Source organism: Pinus tabuliformis, chromosome X (genome assembly GCF_031772625.1).
Source record: "Pinus tabuliformis cultivar Carrire ecotype Pingquan chromosome X, CPIR1, whole genome shotgun sequence".
NCBI classification, from domain to species: Eukaryota; Viridiplantae; Streptophyta; class Pinopsida; order Pinales; family Pinaceae; genus Pinus; species Pinus tabuliformis.
In genome coordinates this window covers 550435895-550450449 of record NC_142308.1, presented here as the reverse complement: position 1 = coordinate 550450449, position 14555 = coordinate 550435895, and the positions used below count along the sequence as shown (strand labels likewise).

General features: G+C 34.2%; 1 pseudogene; it reads right to left on the bottom strand.

The window, feature by feature from the left end:
* Positions 1-2622: 2622 nt before the first annotated feature.
* Positions 2623-5029, bottom strand: LOC149141183 (glycerophosphodiester phosphodiesterase GDPD2-like; annotated as a pseudogene).
* Positions 5030-14555: the final 9526 nt, after the last annotated feature.

The window sequence follows — 14555 nt, the reverse complement described above, 5'->3', positions numbered from 1 at the left end:
TAAATAATATATATTATATACTTAATTAATATCAAATTATATATATATATATATATATATATAAATGCAATTTATAACCTATAATGAAAAAATTATATTAATATCTATTAAATTGGCATGCTTATACATATTAATATATATATTTTTAATTATAAATTATATATATATATATATATATATATATATATATATATATATAATTTATAACCTACAATGAAAAATATATATTAATATCTATTAAATTGGCAAGGTTATTAAGTTATTTATTATCATAATGCATATTTGATGCCATTTCATAGGTTTGACTTAGTATTAAGTGATATATCATCCTATTACATGTTTTAAAGACATATTTCATGCCATTTCATAATTTTATTATATTTCATCGCATGATTAGAAATGTTCCATTCCTAAGTTATTTATTCTCGCATTGAATGTTTCAAAGACACAATTCATACCACTTCATAGGTTTGACTTAGTATTGAGTGATCATATTACATGTTTTAAAGACATTTTATGACAATTCAGAATTTTATTATAGTTCATCGCACGATTAGAAATGACCTCAAAGCATATAAAGTCAAAATGTTCCCTTCTTAATTGAAAACGGGAATTTTTATTTAATTTTTAATTTTTTAGTTTGTAGGAAAAGTATAGTTTTGACCATGAATTTTAGGTATAAAAAGAGGTTAAATAATATTAAAGGAAAAAGTTTATATGAGTGTTTTTAATTTGAGTCAAAATTATTTTTAGTTAAAGTAGGAATAACAAAAGATGTTAAGTCTTGATTAAATCAATGTTGTGTAAAATAAAGATAATATTAAAAATATTATTATATCAAAATTTAAAAAGAAATTGTGGGGTGATAAAGAGTTATAAGGTAAATGGAAATTAGGATATTATAAGGAAATGATTAATCCAAATCTCGAAAATCAAAATTTTCTCTATCTTGACTAGCATAAAGATCAAGAAAATAAACATCACTAAATAAAAGCAACTTCTCATGATCTACAAAATGAAACTTGGTGTTGGTCAATTCCACTATGTCATGGGAAGAAAGAGTCTATCACCTTTATGAAACTGAGAGGGTTGAAGAAAAAAATAACTTCTCTTAGATTATCCAATGTATACTCAAATTAGATCTAAATTTCAAAATATTTGCCACATTATCAACCTTCTTGATCTTTTAGCTCAACAAAATTATGGTGATCTTGGAATACTTCCCTTAATGCTTTTCAAGCTTAGAAATAAAATTATAAAGAATTTTTAGTAATCTATTTCCTTCTTATGGTCCATTAGACCATATTCATCTTAGTGGATGTTGTTATCATCATCATCAATAAAGTTTATGATAATCAAATCTAAAAGTAGGATTTCTACACTAATTTTGTGAATGACAATAACAATTTAGAGGAAGTTACTTCATACAAATATCTTAGAGTTGACCTTCATCACAAGCTCAATTAGAACTATAACATTGAGAAAATGATTAATAGATAGTGGAAATCCCATTGTAAGAAAAATGAACCTTTTATTTAGGCTTTCACAACTCCTGTTATCTTATATGCATGTGAAATTTGGGGCTACAACATCTTTACATAATCATGGATGAATTGAAAAAATCCATAGGAATTTTCCAATTTATAATATTAAAATTAAAATAAATGTGCCCTAAAATTGGTCTTTCCCCATTAAGAGTGTGGCTATGATGAGGTACTTATTCTACATGCACAAGGCAACAGATACTAAAGACAAGAGGTTTCCTAATATTTCTTAAAGCTCTAGGTAAAGTCATTTGCAAGTTAAGAGACATTGGTAGAAAGATACCAAGTCTTGGATACATCATTGAAGAATTGAGGAGAAAGTCACTTTACATAATATTAATGCCATTAAAAATACCATTATATATAAATTTAAGGAAAATTTGTGGTACAATAAATAATTAGATGTTAAGAAAAAAGTAATATATTACAAAGAGATCATTAACCCTAATTTAAAAGATTAAAAGTATCTTTTGATTATACTTAGCATTAAGAAGAAAGAAACATTATTAAAATAAGAACAAACTCTATTGAGCTCCATAGTCAAAGGGCATTGGATAATTCCTAGATGCAATAGAATTAAAAAAAAAATAGTCATCTTTGTGATACTAAGAAGGTGAAGGATGAAAAACACTTTCTCTTAAAATGTCTTCCATATTCCCTCATTAAATCTCAATTTCAAAACATTTGTATCAATACCAACCTTCCTAACTTATTAACTCATTAACTATGGAAATTTAAGAAAGATACACATTAATATTTGTAACTATAAAAATAAAATTTTAAAGTCAATCAATTAATTCCTCATGATTTTTATTAAGATCCGATAAACCAAATTAACCTCATTAAATGATAAAAATCATTAACATACAAAACAATTTACTTACAATTAAATGGAGTAGTTCATTTATTCTATGTTTTGACTTTCATGTCTATCAAATTTTTTTATTCTCCAACAATTTAACACCCCTGAATTGTTTCCCTTGGGCCCCTCCATTTCTCGTCTCTGTTTTCTTCTTCACCATCCATCTCAGCTACAACAATGAGTAGGTCAACATGAAATTAGTCATGTCACCACCCTTTACCGTTTACACTTCACTCTACTCCTAATAGAATTCAAACCATCAAATGTCTCTACTCCCTTGTTTTCAGCATCCCCTATCTTTGATTGCAAGTCATGCTTTATTGTTTCTTGGAGCAGGTCTTTGTAAGTTATCTTCAACATTTTCACCACACTTTCAATTGAATTTCTTCTTTCATCATTATATTCATGAGTACCTCTATCTATTAAAAAGAGTATGTGACATCAAAGAAATCTAGGATGTGATAAGCCAACACATATGGGGACAATCAAAACATAAATTGACTCATCAATGGAAGAATAAACAAACCAAAAAATGTTAAAATTGCAATATCCCCAAATTAACCCTAAATATCCATTTTGAAATTGTGTATATCACAATTGATCCATTATGGCTCCCCAAGCTCAACTTTTGAGCAATATTCTACGCCATAGATATTTCTCTTCATAACATAATTACTAAATATCTATTATGAAATTATGTGTATCATAATTTATCCATTGTGGCTATCCAAGCTTAACTTATGAGCAATAGTCTACACCATGGAAATTTCTCTTGATAACATAACCATTAAATATCCATTATGAAATTTCGTATATTATAATTGATCCATTGTGACTCCCAAGCTCAACTTATGAGAAATATTCTACATCATTGATATTTCTCTTGATAACATAATCACTAAACATGGGGTTGAGCTTATCTTGATATAAGTAGGGGTGGGTTCACAAACTATGTCACGAGGTATTTAATAGAGGAAAATACCCAAATAACTAATACCAAGTGAAAATGCACATAATAGGTATAGATTTATGATTAACAAACATTAAGAAGTTATCACTAAAAATCGGTGATTGTATATTGAAAACAAAATAGTTTTCTTTGAACAAATCTCCCATTAATCCATTTAACTATTCAAAAAAATACTAATTATCAGTATGAAACCTTCAAACCATCTATTCAAATGTCACACATAATTTTTCTTGACATGAAACTCTCCTCTAATATGATATTTTTGTCAGAAGCTGCAAGCTTCATAAGTTTCATAAATTTATAAGTATTATGTGCATTTTCACTTAGTACCAGTTGTTTTAGTACCATCCTCTATTCAAAACCATATGATAGATTTTATTAATTTTTCCCATACTTATATCAAGATAAGCTTAGCCCCATGTTTAGAAATTACGGTATCAAGAGAACTATCCATGGTACATAATATTGAGAATTGATAAGCTTGTTTCCAAATCTTCACAACTAAATTTGAACAAATCAAGAAACTAAAATCATTGAATGAAATCAAACAAGACATACATTTTAGGAAAATATATGCTACACTTTTGATTGAATTCCTTATTTCATCCTTCTAAACATGAGCACCTTCATATATTGAAAAGAGTACTTGATATTAAATAATTACAGGATATTATCAGCCAACACATATGGGGACAATTAGAACATGAACAGGTTCATCAATGGAAGAATAAACATGCACACTTTCAAATCCATGATCTTTAGCTAAGGCTAGGACTAACTAGGAGGTAAAACAAATACCAACCCTTGTAACACAGGCGAGGTGTAACCTCTACTCAAGTTAGGGTTAACCCTTCCCTAGCTAGAAAAGTTGGACCTTTTCTTCTCAATTATGGTATCACCCTTTCCTTTCAATAAGGGGTTATGCCTCACTGAGCCAATCAAGGGTCTTAATTAAGGTATCCTTAGATAAGTTACCATTCTCAAAGCTCATGTAAATGATAACCTTGCCCCTAACATGAGTACAATTGGAATGAATGGGACAAATAAAATTTACCAAAGGTGTACATCAGGTACTTGGTCTTCATATTATACAATAAATCAACTACATATAGGTGTAAATTGGAATAGAAAATTTTTATGCCTTGTCCATACATTTCCACTTCCTAAAATGATTATCTGTTTAAAATAATAAATTAAAGAGAATACAAGTAGATCCCCAAAGTATTTTTGTATCCATGCAATCAAGAAAAGATCAATCATTCTACCTTGAGAACAATACCAATAATATGTTGATGATATAATTTAGAATCCTCAATTTCATCATCAAAATTCACCTATATTTTATGTCCCACATGGAGAGGAATGTCCGTGAATGCATCTTTAAGCGTACATACATATGTGGTTTTGCACATTCACAATATATTCACAAATACTACCATCATTGGATGTTCAAATGAGGGGGATTTGGATCTAAGTAACAAGGAGGAAACAATTATCACACATTGAATATCGCAAGAAACTAAATTTCATCCAAGAATCTCCACTGAGTCTTACCTCCATCCCATCAGCTTGGAATCCCATGGAAATATATTCTTAAAGAGTGAGGTCTCTAATGTGTGTTGTATTTTGTAATCCCTGAAACAAACAAATCATCACAAAAGTTAGAATGGTTTAATGGAAAAGAAAGTGTGTTGAATCCTAGTTGTCCAATGCACCTTGCATTATGAAATCCATAATACATAGATCATAAGAAGGAAAGTTAGAATGGTCTTGTTGCAAAGAAAAAGATAGTTGGTCAAGTCCCAAACATGAGGGCTTCACCTTATTGACTAATATCTTACCATGTTCATTCATAAAAGGGATTTTAAAATTGTGAAAAATAGAGTCAATATATTGTAGGTATTGGGGGAGAGGGGTTTTTATAAGTGTTTGGTATATAAAAATGGGTATTCAGTAAAATTAGGGGATATTTAGTAACAATAAGATTACATTTTCTAAAGATGTAATTGGAGGAGGGTTCAACACAAGGATTTGGGTAGGATTTTATCAATATCTAGTGAGATTAAAGGTATTATTTAATATTCTATGAACTTAGGTGCTATGACACAGGTTAACGAAGTGGAGACCCCATGGTCCTATAAGGTCCCTAAGCATATTAGATGGATGAACCTATATAGGAACGAAACCTTCAACGCTTTAATCTCTAGTTTTAGATCGTATTCATTTTTGGATCATTAGACTTTGGAACAAAATACACTTTCAATGAAATATGAAATAAAAATATAGAAGACAAATTATCTTGTCATCTATTATAATATAGTCATCATGGAAGATGACAACAGGGTCATATTTAGTACCCTGGAAAAAAATAAATAAACGTTAGAACTTATGAAAAACAAAGACAAAAGCATACTTAAACATTTTATAAAGAAAGAAAATCTCCAAGATTCGAGAAGGAAACAAGCATAAAACTCATAACTTATGCCAAAATATGAGAAACTTAGTCTACTTGGACATTGAATTCAACAAAATCTATGTCATTATTTGCAACCAAGGCCAGATATTTTATGGTATTTTTACATAGAAAAAGTTCTAGCATTAAGAGTGTCTCCAACACTAAATACTATGTTCTTACCAAAATTGCAACGACATACAAACAACTAGTGATTATTTCCCACCTTCTATTTTATTGTTTGTTGTTGGGAAATATAAAAACTTCACAAAGCATGAAAACACACATACAACTCAAATCCTATCTTAATCTTTGTAATTGTAAATTTGAATTCACTCTAGAAGACCAAATTGAAGGCATAGGGAAGAATTCAAACCCTTTGATGGCTAATGGCACTTAATGTCACAAATTAAATTGTTATTTGTGAAGTACATGATACAGAAGAATTCAAAGTAAAGAACATACCATGCAAAAATTGGGCCATTTACATACTTTTGTATAGTATATTGAGAATTGCAAGGGTAGAAGCCTACTACATTACGACATGATGTATATTCATCGATTATGCAAGTATTTCTGCATCAAAAGCCAAAAATCTTAATTTCAATCTCCATTAGAAAGGAATGGACATTTTCACCAATATGTTTTCCTAAAACCTTATCAAACAAGCCTTATCATATTAATATTCAAACCTCATTATATATGTATATATGTATATATGTCTATATATATATATATGTGTGTGTGTGTGTGTGTGTGTGTGTGTGTGTGTGTGTGTGTGTGTGTGTGTGTCTATATATATATATATACATATATATATATATATATATATATATATACATATATATATATATATATATATATATATATATATATATTCTTTGTCTTCTGAAGCATCAATGGTTGTGTTAATGTGGGTTTTTAAAATTGAATGGTTCATGCATCCATTGAGGCCAAACATGGGGTTAGTGTGGGTCATGTTTGTATATTATTTGGGATTGTACGTTGTAGGGGAAAACAAACTGGAGCAATCACCACAACCAAACCCTAGAATGGATGTAAGCTAAGGAATGGAAGGGAATAATTTTCCATCACTAAAGTAGGTGGTCAAGTTGCTTGGAAACACCATTGTCAATAAAGTCAAAATATACAAATTAGAACCCTCTATGCTAAAATAATTTACCAACACTGACATTATAGTCATGGCAAGTTTTGAAAATGAGAAAGTGTAGAGGATAAGTGAAAGCCCAACTGCATGCCAAGCTTGGGTAGCTGAAAGGATATTTCCTTACTACAATACAACCTTTAAAAAAATTATGACCATAGTGAATGAGGTCCTTACAAATAGTGATGGGACATTGGACTTTTCTTTAGTGCTTGCAATGAAAAACATTCATTCTAGTTTGGTTGCTTTAGGATTGGATGACAGGATTAAGTTATCTAATCCGCATAGTATGCTTATCCTTTCAAGTGATAAAATTTGAAGTAATTATTCATTATTTTGTAACAATTTTGAAAAATGGATTAGATGACATTAGTGAGTGTATATTTTGAGTATATTCAACATAGTGAAATGGAGTAGATACACCAAATTGTATCACTTCAAATCATTTTAAATTTGATCACGTTGATGGCCCTCACTGTTCCAGTAACAATGCTACAACTGCCAAGGGTCTCAACTGTTGGAAATACTGAGGGGGTTGAATCAATATTTCTCTTCAATTAGTTAATTTTAACTTCACAAAGCATTAATTATCATTATCATTAAATTAAAACATAAATTAGCAACACCATTCAATAATGCACAATGTTTAAGATAGTTCACAAGAGATTTTAGGTGGAAACCCTTCCAGGAGAAAAACCACCAAAAACTTCTTAATATAAGTCTTTAAAATTTACATCAATAGGAAGCTCCAACTTCCAAGATTTTCAAAATCAACTGAAGGAGGCTCCAACCTCTTTCTTTACATGATCCAACCTGAAGGAAGATCCAACTCCCTGATTTACCAGCTCCAACTGGAAGGATGTTCCAACACCATGATTTACCAGCTCCAACTAGAAGGATGCTCCAATGCCTTGGTTTTATGAGCTTCGATTGAAAGGATGCTCCAACACCCTAGTTTATCAGCTTCTACTAAAAGGATGTTCCAACATCCTACACAAGCTCCAACCTGCCTTAGCACCACCTTGAAGTGTTCTCATACTCCAATCTAGAGAAGACTCCACTCTCCACCTTGCACCACCCTTCCACCCTTCTCAGCAAGCCACAACTTTCCTTGAAGGTTCCAACCTTCAGTTCACCATAGTGGACCATGTTTCATAATTTTCAGACTATATCCATTTGCTCTTAATATCAAAATAAATAACATCAAGACACCATGTTTACTTTTTCAGACTACAATACTGTCCCAAGGTCGTCAACAAGAAAACCAACTCTCTTTGATAAACATCATACTCCTACAAAAAAAAATCCAAATACAAACTCTGGTGTGGAAAACAAATAGATGTTGCTATCAAAACCTAGCAGTAGGCATCAACATCATTATGCCAATAGTTAATATTCTATCCTTTACAATATCAGTATCCTTAGCCCTATTCTTTTATTTGCAAATTGTATCAATACAACAGGAAGCCCTAGCTCAACAATTCAACATCAACATGAATATAAGACACTCTTATTGCATCATATTTGTTGATTTTTTTTTTGCTGAAGCAAGAGACTGTCCTTCTATTTCAATAACCCAAAAGTAAAGTTACAATAAGTACAAAAGGCCTGAAAACCTCAAGGCCTACGAAACCGATGAGATCGTACTAACAAGGATGTGACCCACTGAACAAACTAAAGGACAAGCTAACCGATCAAATTGTCCCTGCGATTACAAGTTGACACAAGGTCAAAGTCCGCCATACCTCCCATCAATGACTCGCAAAGATTAAACCAACTTGCGTCCGCCCAAACTACCTCGAACCGATCTAACCGTCGATTTCCCCCACCAAAAAGGACAGCGCGGAGAGATATCGGAGTGTTGAGATTTTCTGTTTTAGATGAAATAGGCAAAAATCCCAGTGTGTGACAACAATAGAAATCTGTTGCTGGATTGGCTCCAGGTTATTGGGAGAGAATTAATGCATCCTAAATTTGATGTGAGAGGCAGTTAGATTCTCCTTGCTATAAAATAGGTATCCATACGGATAGTTTGGTGTGGTGAGAGTTTATGTGGATTTGATTCATTATGTAATCTCCTATTTGATTAATAAAAGATCGCCGATGCCTATGTTTGGTGGACGTAGCCCAGAATGGTTGGGTGAACCACGTTAAACCCTATGTCTATTTTGTGATGTGATCTGCTGTTGTTTGTCTTTGGTTTTAGCTGTAAACTCCAACAATTGGTATCAGAGCATGTTGGAGGGGCGTATCAGGTTGATTGATGCCACGAGAAGTTGTATACCTGCGTGTGAATGCATGAGGGTGCTGGCGATGGTTGAACATTAAGCGCACTGCTGAGGGATTACATTTTAATCTCTTAAATTGCACTGACTGTATATAAATAACCACGTGCTATATATATATAAAACAAAATTTTTGGTTGCAGCGTTAAACGTGGAGTAACTCGGTCATTAACGCCTGAACTTATCGGCCAACGAACAGACATATAAGTAAAACACCGCGTGGAGCATTAATTGATTGCTGGTGCTGTGTGGAGATGGATATATAATACACCTGCATGGAGATGGTGTTATAAAACCTGTGTGGATATGTGGGGAATACAGCTGTGTCCTTGTTGTGTACAAATATATACATCTACTATGCCGGAGCGTTAGTGCGTATTTTGGATTGCTGAACAACGTGGGAGTTTGGTTGTCATCGGTGCGGAAAAACTGATACAGCGTTCTAACTGAAAACAGCGTTGATACAGTGTTCTAACTGATACAGCGTTGATATGGCGTGGTGATTCCATTTTTTGTTACAAAGCACATGATTGCTGGTGCGTATTTCCAGCAATGAGACCTGTGTGGAGCATCGATGCTGCTGGAGCTCGGGATAGGTGCGATGTTTTGAATTTTCGAATTTGAACACAATTTTATTAATATTATCCAGAGTCAGAGGTCTGTAATGCGCCGAACGCACCTAAAAAGTGATTTTATTTGTTTGTTCAAAGTTTTTTTTATTGGCGCTGGTAATTCAATAACAGTCGCACCAACCAATTGAAAAGGCGCGGATTCTATTTCATTAAGTGCGCCAATGCGCTAATGAGCTGATAGGCACATATTTCAGTGGTATTCTCGCGCCATTTTGTCAACACTTACACCGTTTTTTAAAAGGCGCGGTTAATGAGCTAATCAGCAAGCGCCATTTGTTTTTTACATTGAAATCTGAGCTTTAAACAGCAAAGCACAGGGGGTTGTTTTTTTTTTAAAATAAAGGCGAAGATAATCTGAGGCATAGGCATTTATTGAGATTCAATTTTGTTTTTTTTTTAAATTGAAATTGGAGATTCTTTGTTTTAGACGAGATGGCGAAAACTCAGAGTGCCCAATTTGAAATCGAGAAATTTAATGGCAAAAATAATTTCGAGATCTGGAAGGTAAAGATGCATGATCTGCTGGTACAGCAGGGCGTGGCAAAGGCATTGTTGGGCAGGTCCAAACTGCCTTACCCCGTGACAGATGATGAGTGGAATGAATTGGATGGAAGAGCCTTGAGCGGAATTCGGTTGTGTTTGGCTGATGATGTTTTATTTAACATCGTGTCAGAGAAGACTGCAGCTGGTTTGTGGACGAAGTTGGAGAAGCTGTATATGACGAAATCCTTGACAAATCGGATTCTCCTGAAGCGGCAGCTATACAGTCTGCGAATGAAGGAAGGTACTTCCATTACTGACCATTTAAATGTTTTTAATACTTTAATGGTGCAATTAGAAAGCATAGAAGTAAAGTTTGAAGGCGAGGATAAAGCCATAACTTTATTGTGCTCGTTTCCTGAGTCGTGGGATCATTTTTTCACGTCTATAAGTCTTAGTTCATCCGAAACCATTGAATTTGATGATGTCGTCGGAGCTTTGTTGTCTGAGGAAACCAGGAAGCGGTCGAATGCTGACACCTCTACATCAGAGGCAATGATGGCTAGAGGTCGTTCTAGAGAAAGACGCTCTGGTAAGCGCAACGATTCGCGTTCAAAGTCCAAGGGGAAGAAGAGTAAAGTCAAGTGATGGTTCTGCAGCAAATCAGGGCATTTGAAGAAGGATTGCTGGAAGCGACAACAAACTTCTAAAGAAGCTTCATCGACAGAAAAGAAGGAAGCAAACACGACCGATACAGGTTCAGCATCTGGTTCAGGTATGAGCGACGAAGTCTTGTTAGTTAATTTGTCAAATCATGATCAACATTGGTTGCTAGATTCCGGTGCATCAAACCACATGTGTATTCATAGAGACTGGTTTAAGACATATAGATCAGTGAATGATGGAGTCGTGTACATGGGTAATGATGTCACATTTAATATTGTGGGAATAGGGAGTATACAACTGCAAATGTTTGATGGGACAACCAAAATGTTAACTGATGTAAGACATGTACCAGATTTAAGAAAAAATCTAATTTCACTGGGGGCACTTGATACAAATGGATATAAAACTGTCATTCAAGGTGGAGTAATGAAAATTTACAAAGGTATTTTACTAGTAATGAAAGCTAAGAAAGTAGGAAATCTATTTCAGTTAGAAGGAAGAACAGGGTCAGTTCATGTGTCTACGGTGTCTAAACAGGACAGTAGTTCCATTCGCCTATGGCATCAGAGGTTGGGCCATATGAGCGAAAGAGGATTAAAGATTTTGGCTGATCGCAAGTTACTTCCTAATCTAAGATCTAGAAAGTTAGATTTCTGTAAACATTGTCTGTTTGGCAAACAAAGTGAACAAAAGTTTAAAACAGGCAAACATACTAGTAAAGGAATACTTGATTATATCCATTCAGATGTTTGGGGTCCAGCACCTACAACCTCATATGGTGGCTCGTCTTATTTTGTATCATTTATTGATGACTTTTCTAGGAAAGTATGGGTCTACATGTTGAAAAGGAAGTTTGATGTGTTTTCAGTTTTCAAGCAGTTTAGAGCATTGGTAGAAAACAGCACTGGTAGAACAATAAAATGTTTACGAACTGACAATGGAGGTGAGTTTACTTCCAAGGAGTTTGACAGCTATTGCAAGGATGCAGGGATCAAGAGACATAAGACCACGATTTATACTCCTCAGCAGAATGGAGTTGCTGAACGCATGAATAGGACTCTTCTAGAGAGAGCAAGGAGTATGCTGAGTAACACCGGATTGCAAAAGGAGTTGTGGACAGAAGCAGTGGCAACAGCTTGTTATGTGATAAACCGATCTCCATCAATGGCAATAGGCTGCAAGATTCTGCAAGAGGTATGGAAAGGACATCCTTGTGACTATTCTAAACTCAGAGTGTTTGGTTGGGATGCATATGCTCTAGTGCCTAAACATCAGCGAACTAAATTAGATCCGAAATCGAAAAGGTATGTCTTTGTTGGATATGGTGATGGAACAAAGGGATTTAGATTGTGGGATCCTACTACCCGCAAAATCATCATCAACAGAGATGTAAAGTTTGATGAATCCTCTCTTGTACAGTTAGATGTAGATAATAAATTGAAACAGGATGATGTATCTGATTTTCAGCACATTCAGTTTGACAGCACTTCTGATGATAGTCATGATGACCATAGTTCAGATTCTAGTCATGAACAAGTTTCAGAGTCAGATTATGAACAGGGTTCAGATGGAGGTCATGAACAGGTCGCAGATGGCGATCATGAAGAAGTTCCTATAGATGATAGACAGCCAATTTTGGAAGCACCAGAAACGTCCTTAAGGAGGTCTACAAGGATCAAACATCCTCCGAGAAGGTATGATGATTATGTTACTTCAGTTGCTTTGTCTGCTAACGATGATGAACCTTTATGTTATCAGGAAGCTGTAGAAGGTTCCAAAAGTGACAAATGGAAAGCAGCCATGAAGGAAGAAATGATGGCCTTAGGTAAGAATGGCACATGGGATCTGGTTGAACTTCCCAAAGGCAGGAAAACTGTGGGATGTAAGTGGGTGTTCAAGGTGAAACGGGGTGTGAATGATACGGAAGATAGGTACAAAGCGAGACTAGTTGCAAAAGGGTTTTCTCAGAAAGCTGGCATAGACTTTCATGAGATATTTTCACCAGTGGTTAAAATTGTTTCAATTAGAATTGTGTTAGCATTAGTGGCTTTGCTTGATTTAGAATTACAGCAACTAGATGTTAAGACTGCTTTTTTACATGGTGATTTAGATGAGGAAATTTATATGGAACAACCGGAAGGGTTTTTTCAACATCGCAATGAGAAATTTGTCTGCAGGCTCAAGAAGTCATTATATGGCCTGAAGCAGTCGCCTCGTCAGTGGTATAAGAAGTTTGATTCTTTCATGTTGAGTCAGAAATATGTAAGAAGTGAATATGATCAATGTTTACTTTAAGCAGTTATGTAATGGCATGTTCATTATCTTAGTGTTGTATTTTGACGATATGCTTTTAGCAAGCAAAAGCATTGAAGAAATCAACAGGTTGAAGACTCAGATGGCAAGGACGTTTGATATGAAAGATCTAGGAGCAGCAAGACAGATTTTGGGCATGGAGATTTTCAGAGACAGGGGCAATGGTAAGCTGTGGCTATCACAATAGAAGTATATTGAAAAAATACTTTTGAGGTTTGGTATGAATAACGTGAAGCCTGTGTCAGTCCCTCTTGCTTCCCATTTTAAGCTTTCTTCGAGTTTATGTCCTAATTCAGATGAAAAAAAGGAATTTATGTCTCGAATTCCATATGCTAATGTAGTAGGGTGTTTAATGTATGTGATGGTGTGTACGCGACCAGATATTTCACATGCAGTTGGGGTTGTCAGCAGGTATATGGCAAATCCGGGTAAGGAACACTGGTCAGCAGTGAAATGGGTGCTTCGGTATTTGAGAGGCACAAGTAGTTATTGTATTACTTACAATAAGAGTAGTGAATCTGTTTGCGGATATGTTGATTCTGATTTTGCAGGTGATTTGGATAAGAGAAGGTCAACTTCAGGATATGTCTTTACTCTTGCAGGTGGCGCTATTAGCTGGATGTCAAAGCTACAAAACATTGTTGCTTTATCCACTACTGAAGCATAATACATTGCTGCTTCACATGCTTGCAAAGAGGCGGTGTGGTTGAAAGGTTTGCTTGGTGAGTTTGGTAGGTTACGGGACAACATCAAATTACTTTGTGATAGTCAAAGTGCAATACATTTGGCTAAGAATCCAGCCTATCATAGTAAATCAAAGCATATTCCAATTAAGTACCATTTTGTAAGACAGGTTATCACTGAAAGGGGAGTTTCTCTTGAAAAGGTGCATACAAAGGAAAACAGTGCAGACATGTTCACGAAACCAGTTTTGTTAGAGAAGCTACGTTGGTGTTTGGCTTCTCTTGGCTTGCATAAAAGATAAAAATAATAAACAAACAGGGCATCAGGCTAATTGTTGTCAAGGTGGAGATTGTTGAGATTTTCTGTTTTAGATGAAATAGGCAAAAATCCTAGTGTGTGACAACAATAGAAATCTATTGCTGGATTAGCTCCAAGTTATTGGGAGAGAATTAATGCATCCTAAATTTGATATGAGAGGCAGTTAGATTCTCCTTGCTATAAA